Genomic DNA, 16855 nt, shown 5'->3' with positions numbered 1-16855 from the left:
GATTCACTTTGTTATAAAGCAGAAACTAACACACCATTGTAAAGCAATTATACTCCAATAAAGATGTTTAAATAAATTAATTAAATAATAAAATAAAAAATAAATTGCAAGTAAGATATCTCTGAAAAAAATAAATATTTAAGATGAGATGAGAATGATGGAAATTTGGAGGCTCTGGAAAAAGGAAATGGAAAAGAGGTTGGCACAATTGGGTAACAAAACAATACCACTGGGGCTAGAGTGTGGTATCCAGATGAAACTTGCACTTAGAGAGTTAGGCAGTAGAAGATCTTTATTGTCCCTAGTAAGTAAATGAACTTTTATTCTGAGTATACTTGGAACCATTAAGCAGTGGAATGATGTGATTTGCATTGTCAATGATTATTATAACTTCTATGTAGAACTGGCTAATGGAGTGGCAAGGATGGAAGGATGAATAACACATAGGAGGCTACTGCTGTATTCCAGGGAAGAATTTACTTTGGTAAGTGCAATAGGCAAGTCCACAGAGTGACTTGGACTATGGTGGGGTCAGTGGGGATAGAGAGAACTGGATATATTTGAGAAAGTTTTGGCAGTGGACTGAACAGGATTTAATGATGGATTTTGCAAATGGAGGATAAGAAAAATGAAGAGGTAAAGTTTATCTTTCGTTGAATGTCCAACACCTAGAATAATACCTGGCACAAAATGCTTAAAAATTATTTGTTGAATGAATGTATGAAGTTCTTGTCCTGTACAACTAAATCAATGCAGGTGTTATTTACTAAAATGAAAAACACTGGAGAAGTTTTTTGACAGACAATGAGTTTGATATGTCTGTGAGACTTCAGAGTGGACCATTAGAAATATATCTGGAGCTAAGAAAAGAGATCAGAATCCAAGGTATGAGTTTTGGGAGTCACAGATATAATGATGGTATTTAAAGCCAGTGAGCACACACAATGAGAAAAGCAGAGGACTCTAGATTGAGCCTTGAAAAAGTCCAATATTTAGAGGATGGGCAAAGAAAGAGGAGTTTATAAAGAAGACTGACGAGGAGTACCCAAGTAGGGAGGCAACATCCTGGATAGTGCAACATCAAGGATGCGAAGACAGACAGTGATTTAAAAAGGATGGAGTAGTCAACTCTGCTAAGACATTTAGTTATACGAAAAATTTAACGTCCATTAGATTTTTGCCACACTGAAATCCTTGATAACCCCTGTGAGAGCAAGGTTTATGAATGATAGAGGCTGAATAGTGAAGGAGGGGTAAGGAAGTGGGAACCACATAAGTGGCAACTCAATTATGTTACATTTATCTGATTCAGACTCTTACCTAGCATATGCAAATGTTTCTAGAACTCTAGAAACTTAATGTAATGAGATAATATAAGAATGATTATGTGTAGCTTTTATTTATTGGGAAGAACAGCTATCCACATTTAAAAACCGTTTTTATTTTATTATTTAAAATCAAATCTCAAGAAAAATAAGGATCTATTTATGTTCTAAAACAAAATTTCAGATTTTAAAATATCAATCACGAATGCTATTTTTGTCTATTTTTGATGTTGTAACTTATAGAAAATAATAAAGCGTTAGGGGGTGGAGGAGTAAAAATAGAATGACTGTGGAGCAGAGCACGGCTGCTTATTAGAATGCTTGGCTCAGAATATCACATATGAGAGACATACACTTACTGAATTTTGAAGATTTCTTCATAGTCACTGAGACTACGACAACTAATACACTGACCTCAAAATAAAATACTTCTTACTTAAACCATTTGCTTATCATATAAAGTGCAAAAATAATTTGAACTTTTTTTTAATTCTAGAGTTTCTGAGATTTATTTTACCATGAACTGGTTCAATCAATGGTTGGGAAACTTAACTCTGGAGGAAAAGCTACAATTTTCTACTGCTGAGATTCTAGGAGATGCCCTGGTTCCTATCCTTTCTGTGACCTCTCCTCTCCCTCAAGTCTGTCCCCCTATTTTTTCCACATAAGCTAACTTGTGTTGGCTCCTTGCACTGCCAAAAATTTAACGAATGAATTGTTTTTAGAAGCAGCCAAGAGAAGAAAAACAGAGAGGCTGCATTCTTTAATACTAGCATTTGGGAAAAGGAATCCTAAGAGACTAAGTGACAACATTTGTGTTAAGGTCTAAAATTCCTCACACATACACACCAGATGGAGAGCATGAGAAAATGATCAGGAACTGTGGTGACACTGAAAATGAATTAGTTGAATTGATCTTCATGATAGTAAACTGATATTTACTTCCCTCAATTTAGTTAACTTGTTTAATGACTTCTTAATCCACACTTCTAGTTTAAATTTTCATTTAAATGGAAAGATAAATTTTAAAACCAAACTGTTTCCTCTTAGCCTTATCTTGTGGCGTTTTAGTTCAAGTAAAGGCACATCTATAAATAAGAACAGACAAAACAGAATACACTAAAAAAATCCCTTCAACCATGGTTTCTTCAAACAACATCAAAGAACAGTTAAGGGTTACTGAATCAAAACAACTTTTTTTCTGAAGTTCTACAACAGGAGAAAAATGAATTACCTGAAAGAATTAACCACGCTATTTTACATTCTGCTTGGGTGCAAACACAAACACACATACACATAACTATCCACGCAAACACACACTCACACATCACACTATTTTAAAGTTTTACTAAAAAATGATTGTGAATAGTCCAACCTTTCTTTCACTTTAATTCAAAAGATTAGGTTGCTTAAACACAGATGGTAAGAGCAGTACTTCACCAAGATCAGACCACACTTGGAATATTTTGCCTAGTTCTGGACTCCAAAATTTGGGCAGACATTGACAAAATACACATGGTTGACGGATTATGTCATGTACGAACTGATTGATGGGACTAGTGCCATTTAGTCTAAAGAGGGGATATAATAACTATCCTCAAACATTTGTGAGGCCATCATCTGAAAGGTGTCCAGCCTCTCCGGCCCCACAACAGGTACCCCAGGGAAGTGAGGTCCGAGTACACTATTAGGGCCCTCAGATTCTGGAAACACTTGTTTTAAGACTGCAGCACTTAGAGCTGACGGAGACAAATCAAAACTTGTCAAAGCTTGGACCAGTGCTGGTGGCCATTCAAACAAGGCGTTAATCTGAATAGACTACAAGTAAGAATAAATTGAACACAAATGTTGGAGCTCAAATGAGGTCAAAGTTTAAAGTTAAGACAGAGGTGGAGGCCTGGCTTAAAATCGGCTCGATATTTAGAACCAATTATCGCTTTGCTGAAATTTGATTTTTATGGTTTCAGAAAGAGGTGGTGAGGGAAATCCCCAAGGTCTTAAAGGAATGCTTGGGCTTTGATGGAATAAACTCAACACTTTTTATAAGTTACTAATTACCAGGCATTTTACATGTATTACTTCATTTAACCCACACCACCATTTTAAGGTCACTTGCACTATTATGACTGTCATCCTCATTCTACAGATGAGGCTTAGCTACTACACCACGCTACCTCTCTACAAGGGACTGAGTGATTACATACGACACATGTGAGGAGAACCAGGGCCCTATCCACAGCAGTACAGAAAGAGGCAAGTTTTAAATAACTGTAATTCTCTGTAGAACTTTCTGAAAATGGAAGAAGCTGCCTCAGGATGGAATGAGGTTCCCATCATTTAGTGGGTTCAAGAAGAGCTAAGAGATATGCAGAGAAGTTATGCATTAGGTTAAATAAGAAAGTCTTTAAGGTTTCTTCCCATTTGAAGATTCTAATTCTACAAATGGAGTAAAAGGAGTTAAGTGTTTAATTATTTTAAGCAAAGGAATTAGGTTAAGGTAACCTGGATCCAAATCTTAGGCAGTCTATCCACTGCCAGCTGTTTGATTTTGATCGAGTTACATAACATTCTTAAGCACCAGTGTCCTATCTTTACTGATGGAGAGAACAGTATTGACCTCACAAAGGTGTATATAAAACTATGAGAGACAGTATAGGTAACGTGCTAAGCACAGTGTCTGACACACAATGAGCATCACTAAATGGTAGCTGGAGTTCATACAGTTCAACAAATTACACATGGTTTAAATTTTGTCAACAAACAAGAACTTTCATGACTTTTTCATGATTAAGGAGATGTAAACTCTGGCTTCAGAGTGTCTAATTCATCATAAAAGTTGAACTTGAAGAGATCTGGGGTAACGAGGGGAAGAAAGAAGAAAGAAAATAATAAAAGACAGTAGGCCTTTGTGAATCTTCCCATCACCCATCTTGTTCAGATTCCCTGAGTTACCTAAATGGTAGTTTTCACTGATAAGGTAATCAGATGACACAAAACAATGTGAAACAATGTGGAAGCACCACAATGAGAACCAGAATTCTTCCATCCAGAAATTAACTATCAGGACTGATACTATATGACAGCAAGATATTTTCAATTTTTTAATAAAAATCTTGTTCCAGGAAGAAATCATCTTATTATTCTATATCAATTTTGATCATCCCTTTTTTAATTTCCTCTCTTTTTTCTTTCCAGGATATCTGTAATCACAGAATCAGCCTTTGCCCTGAATTTTTTTTTTTTAAAAATTGCAACTTGAGGGAAGGGAGCTATAGAGATCTGATACGCAGGAAATATGAAGTAAAACACTTCATTATTAAATACCATAAAAAAAAAGAGGGCTTCCCTGGTGGTGCAGTGGTTGAGAGTCCGCCTGCCGATGCAGGGGACACGGGTTCGTGCCCCGGTCCGGGAAGATCCCACATACCGCGGAGCGGCTGGGCCCGTGAGCCATGGCCGCTGAGCCTGCGCATCCGGAGCCTGTACTCCGCAACAGGAGAGGCCACAGCAGTGAGAGGCCCGCGTACCGCAAAAAATAAAAAAAAAAAGAATTACAAAGGAAACAATACAGCAAGCAATTAATCCACTGATGTTAAAGAATTCCAAAAATGCCTGTCTTTGTAGATATTTAAACAAAATCAAATATAATAAGGAAACCCAAGCATCCAGCTGAGAATAAATGTTTAATTTGGAAAGGGGAGCTGGGTAGCAAGTAGTTTTAATATGTACCCTAAGATCTCTGGAAAAGATCTAAAGGTGCATCCTTGGAATTATACAAAAAGAGTTCAATTTATTCTGTTTGACCATAGTGAACAAATCAAATTCTAAAGCACAGAGGGGCCTCATTCTGATAGGCCTCCAGGGTAGTAGTATGGTCACTGACTTAAAGAGGTCTACTTGTGTTGGAATTTTAGGAGAGATGAACAGTTTAGAAACCCTCTTTGGGTGGCTTTAATAGAGTTTATGACTTTAGAGGCTCTCAGTTCAATGGAGATACTATAACAATCCATTATAGTTCACTGAACCTCCTCTGCTCTGTACGTACACTTGGTTATTGTTGAGTTTCTCAAATGAGTGTCCCCAGGGACACTAGCTGGCCCTGCAGACCATTCTCACTGGCCCTGGTCTATACTGACAGGACATAGTTTACTTTTGACAATTTAAAAATCATTATTTAGGGGCTTCCCTGGTGGCACAGTGGTTGAGAATCCGCCTGCCAATGCAGGGGGCCACGGGCTCAAGCCCTGGTCTGGGAAGATCCCACATGCTATGGAGCAACTAAGCCCGTGCACCACAGCTACTGAGCCTGTGCTCTAGAGCCCGCGAGCCACAACTACTGTGGCCCGTGCCCCTAGAGCCTGTTCTCCACAACAATGCAAAGCCCACGCACCACAATGAAGAGTGGCACCTGCTCACTGCAACTACAGAAAGCCCACGTGCAGCAACAAAGACCATTGGCCAAAAATAAATAAATAAAAATCATTATTTAATCAAATTGAAAAATTCATAACATTGAAAGAAAACTATAAAAAAAGTATCAAATAGGAATGTGTTTACTTGTAAATACCAAAAATTAATAATAGTAAGTATAGGGACTATAGAAAAAGGAGGGTGTTATTTATCTCACAATCAGAAGGTCTTACCCAGGTATCTAGGGCTAGCGTAGCAGCTAAATGATGGCATCAGGAATCTCGGCTCTTTAAAGTTTTTACAATCCTTAAAAAGTGGCTTCTGAAAAAGGGAACCTTCTGGTACTTGCTTTAGGACTCAACCTAATGATACTAAGATTGATGTACAAAGTTGCTGTGTATTAAGTGGTTTTCACTTTTATATAGTAAAATGAATATACCACTATTTATTTATTCATTCACATATTAATGAGTATTGGGGCTGTTTCCAGTTTTTATATTACCAACAGTCCTGCCATGAACATTCTTTTCCATGTCTCATATTGTTCTTAAGGACAATTATAGTATTTGTTCATTTTTATCCTCATTATCCAAGGTTTTGTCACCTAGTGGAAACTCAGAGAGGAAAAAAATATATATTTCCATTTACTTCCAACTTAAAAGAAAATAAAACTATGGGGTAAAAAAAGATGCTGTATTCATGGAAACTCTGACATGGTACAAATAAAAAGAAAGACTAATGGAAGCCTGAAAAGTGAAAAAAAATCAAGTGAAAAAAAATCAATCAAGGTAATCTGTATTCTTGTCTTGTGGTTGTTAAGATACAGTCCCATGCTAAATAAATAACCTTATACATAAATATTCTCATAAATATATGAGAATAACCTTGAAATCTTTTCAAACATTTCCTTCTCATTAACTTCTAAGAGTCTTTGGCATTAATGCAAATATGAAGGACTGTCACATTCCCATGCCTGTTCTGCACTTACTGTACAAGTACATCCAGGAGGTCATAGAAACTTGGAAAGTACTTTATTAAACCATAGGAAAACCCTCTTGTTAATCCTAATACAATTTAATGTGCTGCCACTGGTCTTCATTTAATTCAATTTTTTTCTTCACTGATTTTTGTTCTATACCATCTACAGTTTTATGAACCTCTGTCATGTGAAATAATTTACATCTGAATTCTCAGCAAGCTCACAGTGAAAGCTTTTCACTTTTATACCTTCCTCCTCAGAGACTGAACAATAAATTAGCTTCCTTAAAGTACCTATGTCCTTAAAGTACCTTGTTTCTTTTTCTGCGGTTCGCGGGCCTCTCACTGCTGTGGCCTCTCCCGTTGTGGAGCACAGGCTCCGGATGCGCAGGCTCAGCGGCCATGGCTCATGGGCCCAGCCGCTCCGCGGCATGTGGGATCCTCCTGGACCGGGGCACAAACCCATGTCCCCTGCAACAGCAGGCAGACTCTCAACCACTGCGCCACCAGGGAAGCCCGCACACATATTCTTGATTGAATCATTTAGTGGCCTAACCCATTAGAAACCATGGAATTCTTTTTTCCCAATATACAACATTTCCAATCATGTTAGGTTAACAGGAAGGAAGAACCATGTGACTGAATGCCACCAGTATATTGCTAGGGAAAGGGAAACTACTTCTAAGTTGTTGGCATTTAAAAATGTATATTTTCAACAACTGTTAAAAATAAAAGCTAACTTGGGAATTCAAATGTCAAGGCTCCAAGAATGATGCCGCGAGGGAACACAGTAACTCTGTTTTCATTACCTTCAGTAGATGTTCTCTCAGTCTCTAAAAAGAAACAAGGTTAGATACCTCAATTTTAGGTAAGACTTAAAAAACTATTGCCTTTTGTTACATTAATTTATACCTACCAGTTGGAAGCAAATTGTGTCAGATGTACTTCAGAAAATCCCATTTCTTTTCATCAAATGTTCATCTTACTGTAAAGGGAAATCACTTACTGTAAAGGGAAATCAAGAAACTTCTATATATTCATTTTTAAAACACAGCATCCTTTTGAAATTGGGCAATAAGAAAACCAGACATAAACATTCTGAGAGAATTAAATTACCCACTTGTACTGCCTAGTACAAAGTTTTTTGGGGTTTTTTTTTTGCGGTACATGGGCCTCTCACTGTTGTGGCCTCTCCCGTTGCGGAGCACAGGCTCCGGACGCGCAGGCTCAGCGGCCATGGCTCACGGGCCCAGCCGCTCCGCAGCATGTGGGATCTTCCCGGACCGGGGCACGAACCCGTGTCCCCTGCATCGGCAGGCGGACTCTCAACCACTGCGCCACCATGGAAGCCCCTAGTACAAAGTTTTTAATCTTTAATGCTGACATACAGATGGTATTCTCTTCTGTTTTCTTAAGGGTCAGCAACGTAGGTATAATTCTTCCTAAGAACGATATTAAGTTATAAACTTTTGTGATACTCAAAAGTCTTGTACTTGTAATAAGCCTTGCCAAAAAAATAAACACAAAAACAAACCAAACAACCAACCACAAACAGACAACCAGGAAAAAGAAAGGAACATTCACATTTGAGTCCTATTAGAGGGATTTAAACTTTTTTAACTTGATAGTGTTTTGCAGTAGCTAGTGTCCCTCCATTTGATTATCTGAGATAATGTGTAGGTAGGAATTGCCTGTCTCCTAATAATCACTCATTAAATGACAGGTATTGTTACCATTTGTTGAGTACTTATAATGTACATTATAATTTAAATTTGTCTTTCCAGATACGACTATAGGACACGCCTATTATATCTTAATTATATAAAACAAGAAACTGAGGCTCAGAGACATACACTGCCCAAAGCCTCACAGTCTATAAGTGGCCCAAAGTCATAGTAAAAACTCTAGAGCCCTAACACAAAACAGATTTTAGTGCTTTCCCTATACACATCCATGATACGCTGAAAATTAAAATTCTAGGCTATAAAATAAGTGTTCGTTCAAAAAAATCTTACGTTTTCAAGATGATTTTTTTCCCTTAAATATCAAATTCTTTCATCTGGGAGGTGAGATTGAGTCTGGACTTTGGATTCAGATGCTTGAGTCTAAATTCCTGCTCTGCTGCTTCCACTTACTCATTCCGTGACTTGGACAAGAAAAAAACCTCTCGGTGCCTTTGTTTCCTGAGGGTAACAATAGTATATGTTTATAGGACTTCTGGGAAGGTTAAAAGAGTTAACCTATATATCAAGTGCTTAGAGTGGTACCAGGCACATGGTAAGCCTTGAATAAGCGTTAGCTATTATTAGGAATTTTTACACTTCGTCTGATGTTTGAGGGACCCAGCTTTTCCCATGCCCCTAACCAGGTGCCTGGTCTGCCTGTTTATAATCCACCTGGAGCACCGATCTTGCATGCAGCCATTTGGTCTTAGCTGATCTACTAGTAGCTGAATATTTTGAGACACAGGAACTCAGGGGCTGTGGAAGATTCATCGTCATATTTCAGGAAACTACAGACTAAAGGTGAGATTAGGAAGTGAAAGAAGACAGGAGTTGGGTTGAGGTTGACACTTTCCCAGGGTGGAGAGAAGCAACAGGTGAGGACACGATAAAGAAGGACTTTCAAGACATTTCCTTGAACCTGAGAGTTCCAATGTGACTTTTCACATCCATCCTGAAATTTAGATCCTCTGATACCAAACCTTCCAAACTAGGTGTCTAGTTGTTCGAGCTCTGGAACAAATTCTCATAAAAGTAAAACATTTAATTTATGGTGAAGGAAAAGATTAGGATAAACAAGGAGATGAGGGTGAAAGATGCTAACTTGTTCAATTCATCTGTTCAATCTGTCTGGTAGAACTACGAACCCCTTACCCCCCCACCCCTGTACCCACCCCTCAGGCCACTGTATACAATTAGAAGTAGACTACGGTGGGGGAAAGAACAAAATAATAAGAGGCTTCCTTTAGCTTCTTCAAGGCTGAGTTAGATAGTATCTGTAGGCATTCAAATTTATTTTTCAAGTCAGGTCAGTGGACCAGTGAAGGTAGAAGGTAGATGAAGAGTTAAATTATATAACTTTTCCACTAGCTCTCCATGTCAGGCACCCTGACCTCCAACAGCATCTCTCCAAAACACTACTCTTAAAGCACAGGCTCCAATTACTTATTACTTCTGAGAGCTCTAACTCATGGGAGTGATGGACCAACAGAACAAACTGCAAAGGGACACTCTTGCTTGAATTTCTGTTAAGAGACGTGTAAACATCTATGTATCTTGGGAAGAAATACCCTGACTCTGGGTATGTGTAATAAAGCACACATAAGTTCCCAGCTACAGAATCAGAACTATATGTGGGGATGGAGGGGTATTGCTGCAAAGGGACAGGATGGTAAAACCCACTGAGAGAAGAAAGAGGCCTTTAGAACTCACAGGAGTTACCTTTCTAGCTGAAGACATCAGAGCACGAGGCCTTCTGAATAAAATAAAGCCTTCTTCTGTTATCTATAAAACCATGATGTTAGTGACATTGTAAGGAGAATATTTTGCTTCAGCACTGCTGATATCAGAATATTTATTACCTTTCTATTATTTATTGACTGACCCATTTGCTATATATGCTTGTATATTGGAAGAATACAAGTTGATCCAATAGAAATAATTTTCCAAATTATTGGTACAGCTAAACCCAGGAATGATACAGTACAAAATGATATTAGGAAAACACTCGATTACTGGTATCAAACACTCCCTCTAGCAAGCTTGTAGAAAAAGGGACATTCTATTCAGCGAACACAGAAGTGCTTCAGACTATCCACAGATAGAATAAAAACTAATCTCAATTAGAGACTTGAATGAGAAAATGGAAAATTCTCAGGAATCCAAGAAGTATGTCTTTCTTTTACTACAACTGGTTGATTCTTCTCTCTCTAAACCTTGACTGCCTTTGCCTCTCTAATTATTTGGTGTAACGTCTGTCTTGCATTTGCAAGTTTCCATGTTCCAGATCCACAGAGAGTGAACAGCTCTCTCTTAGTCCCAACTCCAGCTTCTGGAAACAGAATATGGACATCCCAGCTTGAATCTGATGTGACCTCTGGTCCAGTAGGTTACGGACTGAGAGGAGAAAGTGTTGAAATCACACACATACATGATATCTCTCTGACTTAGGAAAGTGTGCCTTAGAAAAGAGAGGAGGAAATAAATAACTCATTGGCAAAACAGACCAGCTAATATTGTTAGCAATGACGGTAATGATGTTGTTGTTGGTGGTGGTGATGATGATGATGACATGACGTTTAAGAATTCAAGCACTCAATAAAGTTTCACAAACATATTACCCCTTAACCCTGCAATTTAACTCCTGAGTTTCTATTCAAGACAAATGAATGGACATTCTACCAAAAGACATAAACAAGAATGTGCACAGCAGTTCTATTTATAAACGATGAAACCTGGAAGCAACCCAAATGTCCTTCAACAATACACTGAATAAATTGTGATATAATCACAACGGATGTCTGAAGATATTTAAGAACACCTCTGAAACTATAGGACAATGTCTTTAATCTCAACAATGAATTGGAGGGAAAAAGTTTTCTAAATAATATAAAAGTAATTGATAGTACTTTTCCTCTCTGCCTGGCTCTAAACGTTTTACATTTATTTAGACCTCACAACAGTTTTCACAGAAATTCCATTTTATAGATGAGAAAACTGAGGCACTAATTACTTGCACAAATAAGTAGTGGGACCAGTATCTGAATCCAGTTGAGACTCAGTCAGAGTTGGGATGAGTTTGGAAGATTTCTACTTTGTACTTCCATCTACAGTTATGGTTTCATCTAGTAGTATGTGACATCATGTGGAATAAAGAGTTCTTATTTTAATACATAAAAAAATCCAAAAGACAGCCAGTAATAACTGGTCTCTCTTTTCCCAAATTATTCCAGACTCAACATAATGCTTTCCTTTCAAGGACTGTATGCAGGGTCTTAGGACACAAATGTTTAGGAACAGATAATGTCTCACCCAGAGTCATGGGGTGATGACTGCTATGCCTGGTGGCCACAGGGTGTACCAAGCTGCAATATTCTAGATGCATGAAAACTTATGCATCCTGTCCATTCTACTAGGGACAGATATAATTAAGGAACTAATTAAAGTGCATAAATATAATCATTCTGCTTATTTTAAATTTTCAGATAATAAATATATGGTTTTTCATCAACATACAAAAATATGTATATTATATTTCAGAAAATTTTTTATTTTTGAAAATAGTTTGTGATGTAACTATACATACTTTAAAAATCTGTCAGGAAATAAGGAAATATTTCAAGAAATTGTGTGACGCTACTGATGCTTAGCACTCTCTTTGGGGCAATGCACTGTGCAGTTTCCTACCTGTAATTCTGCACTGCTTTACCATCCACCTCAGGCCCACTCATCTTTCTCTCAGCCTCACACTGACTTAGGCATTCAGCTCCTTTTAGTTGCACTTGAATTGAACTTGGGCTTTTTAGGTCAAAAGACCCACGGGGCATTTAGACCCTTGATGTTGCCAAGATCCTGGGACAGTTTTATGTTAAAAAAGTTGGCATCTCTTCCTCCGCCTTTATGAGCACTACCAAAGGGTCTTTGGGGCTTTCTCCTGGTCCCAGGAGATGGAGGAGAAAATAATCTATCCAACATATACAGACAGGTGAATAGACACAGCTTCATATACATCATGTTTAATGTATTATCAATCACTTTACTTCAAACATTATTGTAAAAGATTGTGCTTAAATAAATTTCAAAATATACACAAAACTGTTATCTATAAACTTATCACCTCTACTTTGGTAAACGTGCCTTCCACTCTCTCTTGCCTCATTCAAAATGTTTCATGTCAAGATACTTCAAAAATATTTGACATCTCTTTTAATTCTGTGTGGTCACTAAATTGAGCAATATTCCATTTCACTTAAGCCCCAAATACTGACCTCTCCAGCCATTATCTTGGAGGGAAGCCACTCAAATGGAATTTTCAAACGTGTGTGCATTGTTAGAAGCCATGCTTTTGCTTCTCACTCATCATTTTAGCCCTCTGGACCATGCACACAATACAAGAAAAACAGGAAAGTCTGCATAAGGCTCGATCAAGCACAACATGTCAGTGGAAATATTTTCAAATTCAAACTACCAATCACTGCTGGATATGACTTGTTGACACCCAGTACCATCCCTGCCTTCTGAGCTCTCCTCCTGAGCTTGCAAGGAGTATAAAGCCTGCAAACTACATTTCCAGATTCTTTTGCCAGCAAGGATCCAGGGAGAGTCCTTCAGTGAGAGAAGCTTGTGTGAGAGCTGGAAGGCAGAAAAGAAAGAGAAACCCTTGTTCTCAGGTCGCAGTTGGGGCAGGTGTGGTCTGGTCAGAGGGCTCAGGAGCTTTTGCCCAAGGCTTTGGGTCATTTCCTGAGATGTACGCGTGTTCGTTGCTACAGGTATCTGAGACTGTTGGCCCAGCTCCTCTCAAGTTCCGCCCTTTCAGATTCCCTACATTACACCTCCTTTCTATAGTAAAGACCTAGGGTGGTTTTTACTTTCCTGACCCAAATCACTTACACATCAAACAAATACACAAATATTCAAACAACAATTCAAATTATGATTTTCCTTTCACATAGACGGTACTGCACTGCTACAGAATTACACTCACCGTGCTGTACATAAGATCCTCAGGACTTACCCTTCTTCCAACTAAAAATCTGAGCCCTTTGATCTGCATCACCCCACTTCCCCTGCCCCCCAGGCCCTGGCAACCATCATTCTGTTCTCTGTTTCTATAAAATCAGCTTTTATTTTTAAGAGTCCACATATAAGTGATACCATACATATTTTCCTTTCTCTTTCTGGCCTATTTCACTTAGCATAATGCGCTCCAGATTAATCCATGTAGTTAATAATATATTATATACTTGAAAGTTGCTGAGAGTAGATCTTAAGCATTCTCATCACACACACACACACACGAAAAAGAGTTAGCTATATTAACTACATGAGGTATGGATGTGTTTATTATCTTGATCTTGGTAATCATTCTGTAATGTGTGTGTGTCTGTGTATAAAATCATTATGTTGTATACTTTAAATATATGCAATTGTATTTGTGATTATTCCTCAAAAAAGTTAAAAAATAACTTTCAGTTCACAGATTTCACAACACATCTTCATCCAACCTCACAACAATCTTACAAAATTGATGTAGTTGGTATTAGTGGTCTTATTAGTGGTCTTACATGAGGAAACTTAGACACTTCTAGGCCACACTGAATGCGTGCTTCTCTCCTTTTTCAATGCCTAACCAGATTAAATGATAAAGTATATAAGATGCAATGCAAGGATCCACCTGCAATTTCATCTAAGCTCTAACTTTTAACCTTGTCTTTGTGAGCATTCCCCATAAGGTAGAAGCCCTCTTAACTGACCTTCCTTTAAGTGGCCCACTGGGTTCACATTAATTAACAATTTCCATTTCCATCAGTAGTGTCTGATATGATTGCACACTGAGTGATCCCAGCTAGTACGAATCCCACAAGTTAAGTTTATCAACAATCAGTTGTGTTTATTCCCAACCTTGTTTTACCAGCTGCACCCGCTATTAGACTTATGCAATTCAATAAATATTACATAAATAATTACATTGTTAGCAAATATTTATAGAGAAGTTCCTATGCTCCTGGCACTGTTCTATATACTTTATATAAATTAATCCACTTAACAACCATCCTATGTAGTAGACAGTATTATTATCTCCCTCTTAGAGGTGAGAAAACTGAGGCCCAAAGACTCTAGGAAACTTTTCCAAAGTCATACAGATAGTAAGTTGCAGATTTAAACACAAACAATCTAACTTTAGAATCCATGCTTGCTCTTAACCGCTATGCAAATAAGAGTTCAAAAGGAAAGAGTTATTTCTATTAAGACTAAACCACAAAAGCTCATAAAGAAATGTTCATAGCAAAATTATTTATAATTGTCAAAAGTGGAAACAGTTCAAAACACCATCAACTAATGAATGGATAACAAAGTATGGCTTATCTGTACAATGAAATATTATTCATCCATAAAGGTGCAGGCAATACAGACACATGTTACAATATGGATGAATCTTGAAAACATGCTAAGTGGAAAAGCCAGGCACAAACTCCAATCATATAAAAGTTATGACTCCATTTATTCAACATGTTCAAAATAAGCAAATCCATAGAGGTAGAAAATAGACGGGTGGTTGCCTAGGGCTAGGGATTTAGGGACAAATGGAGAGTGGTTGCTAATGGATATGGGAATTCCTTTTTGAAGTAATGCATATCTTCTAAAATTGACTGTGGTAATGGTTGTATAATTCTTTGAATATACTAAAAACTACTGTATTAGGGGAAAAAATACCAATTAATTGCTTTGGAAAGGCTTTAAATAAAGGTGACCTGCTAAGAGAAATATCAATACAGTGGAAATATAATGCAAAAAAGACGTGGGAAAAAAAACATAAAAAATCTATAAGGACTCTGCCACTGGAATATTTCAAAAGTATTCTTACCTCTTGCTTCATTTTAAAGAAGCTAAAACTGGAAATAATAAACATTGTATTACAGATGTGGGTAATACAAAAAATAAAAGTCAAGTCCTAAAAAGCAATTCATGAAGCCCTGGGGGAGCCCTGAAATGGGGAAGCATGGGAAATCAGGAAAGGTTTCACAGAAGGGGTGACACTGAATGTCTTCTAAACAGTGTTCACGAAACCCTGAAAAGTGCAGATGGTTTTTCAAACAGGAGCATGAAAGTCATGTGATCAGAATATGGTTAAAAGCTCTTATGTGCCTGGAACACGAGGCAGGTGCAAGAGAAGGAAAGAGGAAGGAAATGCAAATGGAGAGGTAAGTCAGGGCAAAGATGTCTTACTAAGGATTATACACCTTATTTTGTCAGTCCAGGAGATCCAACAAAGAGGTTTAAGTGAGGATCAAGCAGTGATGCAAACCTGCATGCATTAAAGAAACAGGAGGTTCTGTCAGCAATGCAGACTGATTGGAGGGAAAACAATGGAGGCACAGAAACCAACTTTGTGGCTATTCACTATCAAAGCAGGAAATGCTGAGACCCAAACCACAGCAGTGACTATGAAGACACAGAAGAGAGGATGTGTTGGTATCTTTATATAGAATAGAAAGAGCTGAGTGACAAGAACAGAGGATAAACTCCATGAGGACAGGAAGCAGGTGGTTTTGCTAACAATTTTACCCCCAGAGCCACAAGTGTTCAATATTTATGAAGTAAATAAGTGACTTCTGAATGTGAAGGGGGGAAAGAGAAGGATGACCATTTTCTTCATTTTCTAGTATTATTTTCTAAGTTTGATGATGAGATCTTCAAATGGAAATGAAGATTGCAAGAGAGAGATTTCAAAGGGGAAATGGTAAGTCTGGTGGGACAGTTTGGGATTGAAGTACCTGAAAATAAGAAACTGGTGAACATGTACAACATACAACTAACTGAAAATATGGGACTACAGTTCCAGAAAGAAAGGAGGGCTGGTGGATATAAATCTCAGGAGGCCTTGAGGTAAATGACAGATAAAACTGAGAGAATGAATGAGCTCGAACCAGCTAAGTCTTCAATGAAAGAGAGAACGTTAGGGGTGGTAGCTTGAAAAGCTAAGGAACAGAAGACCAACCAAGGCATGTAACCAAAAGTGAGGTCTGGTTGCTCACCGCTCAAAAGCCAATAAAGAGACCAGGTTGGTGGAAAGGAAAGTTTGCTTTATTTTGGAAGCTGACAAGCGGGGCAGTGGGGGCGCTGATGCCTACCCCCGCCCCCCGCCCGGACAATCAGGGGGCAAGAGCTTTTATAGACAGAGGGAGGGGGCCGCATGCAGAAACAATACAGTCAGCTCTTACAGTCATCTTGAAATTGGTCATCAGTGGTCTGACCAGCATCATCTTGATCGTTTTAGGTACAGTTAGTCTTCAGTTCCAGGGTCAGTTTGTTCCCATTTCTTTGAAGCCAATTCTCAGAATTGTGGCAGCCTATGTCATGGCTACAGCCTGGTCATCATGTAGTTAACTTCTTCTACGTGGTGGGAGTTTCAGTATCTAT

At 38.1% G+C, this 16855-nt stretch overlaps 1 long non-coding RNA gene across 6 annotated transcripts in view; it reads right to left on the bottom strand.

Annotated features, from left to right (window-relative positions):
- The window catches only part of LOC137226255 (uncharacterized), a 104640-nt gene that overhangs the window by 52405 nt on the left and 35380 nt on the right, over window positions 1-16855 (bottom strand). For 2 of the 6 annotated variants that reach the window (XR_010944267.1, XR_010944268.1), the window contains exon 2: window positions 7630-7698. The exons of the other annotated variants lie outside the window; for them this stretch is intronic. This is a non-coding gene — a long non-coding RNA (uncharacterized lncRNA). The remainder of the gene's footprint in view (window positions 1-7629; window positions 7699-16855) is intronic. 6 annotated transcript variants of the gene reach the window in all.

The sequence above is a fragment of the Pseudorca crassidens genome, chromosome 6 (genome assembly GCF_039906515.1).
Source record: "Pseudorca crassidens isolate mPseCra1 chromosome 6, mPseCra1.hap1, whole genome shotgun sequence".
Lineage (NCBI taxonomy): Eukaryota > Metazoa > Chordata > Mammalia > Artiodactyla > Delphinidae > Pseudorca > Pseudorca crassidens.
The sequence above is the reverse complement of the archived record's forward strand: the minus strand, read 5'-3'. Positions and strand labels throughout refer to the sequence as shown.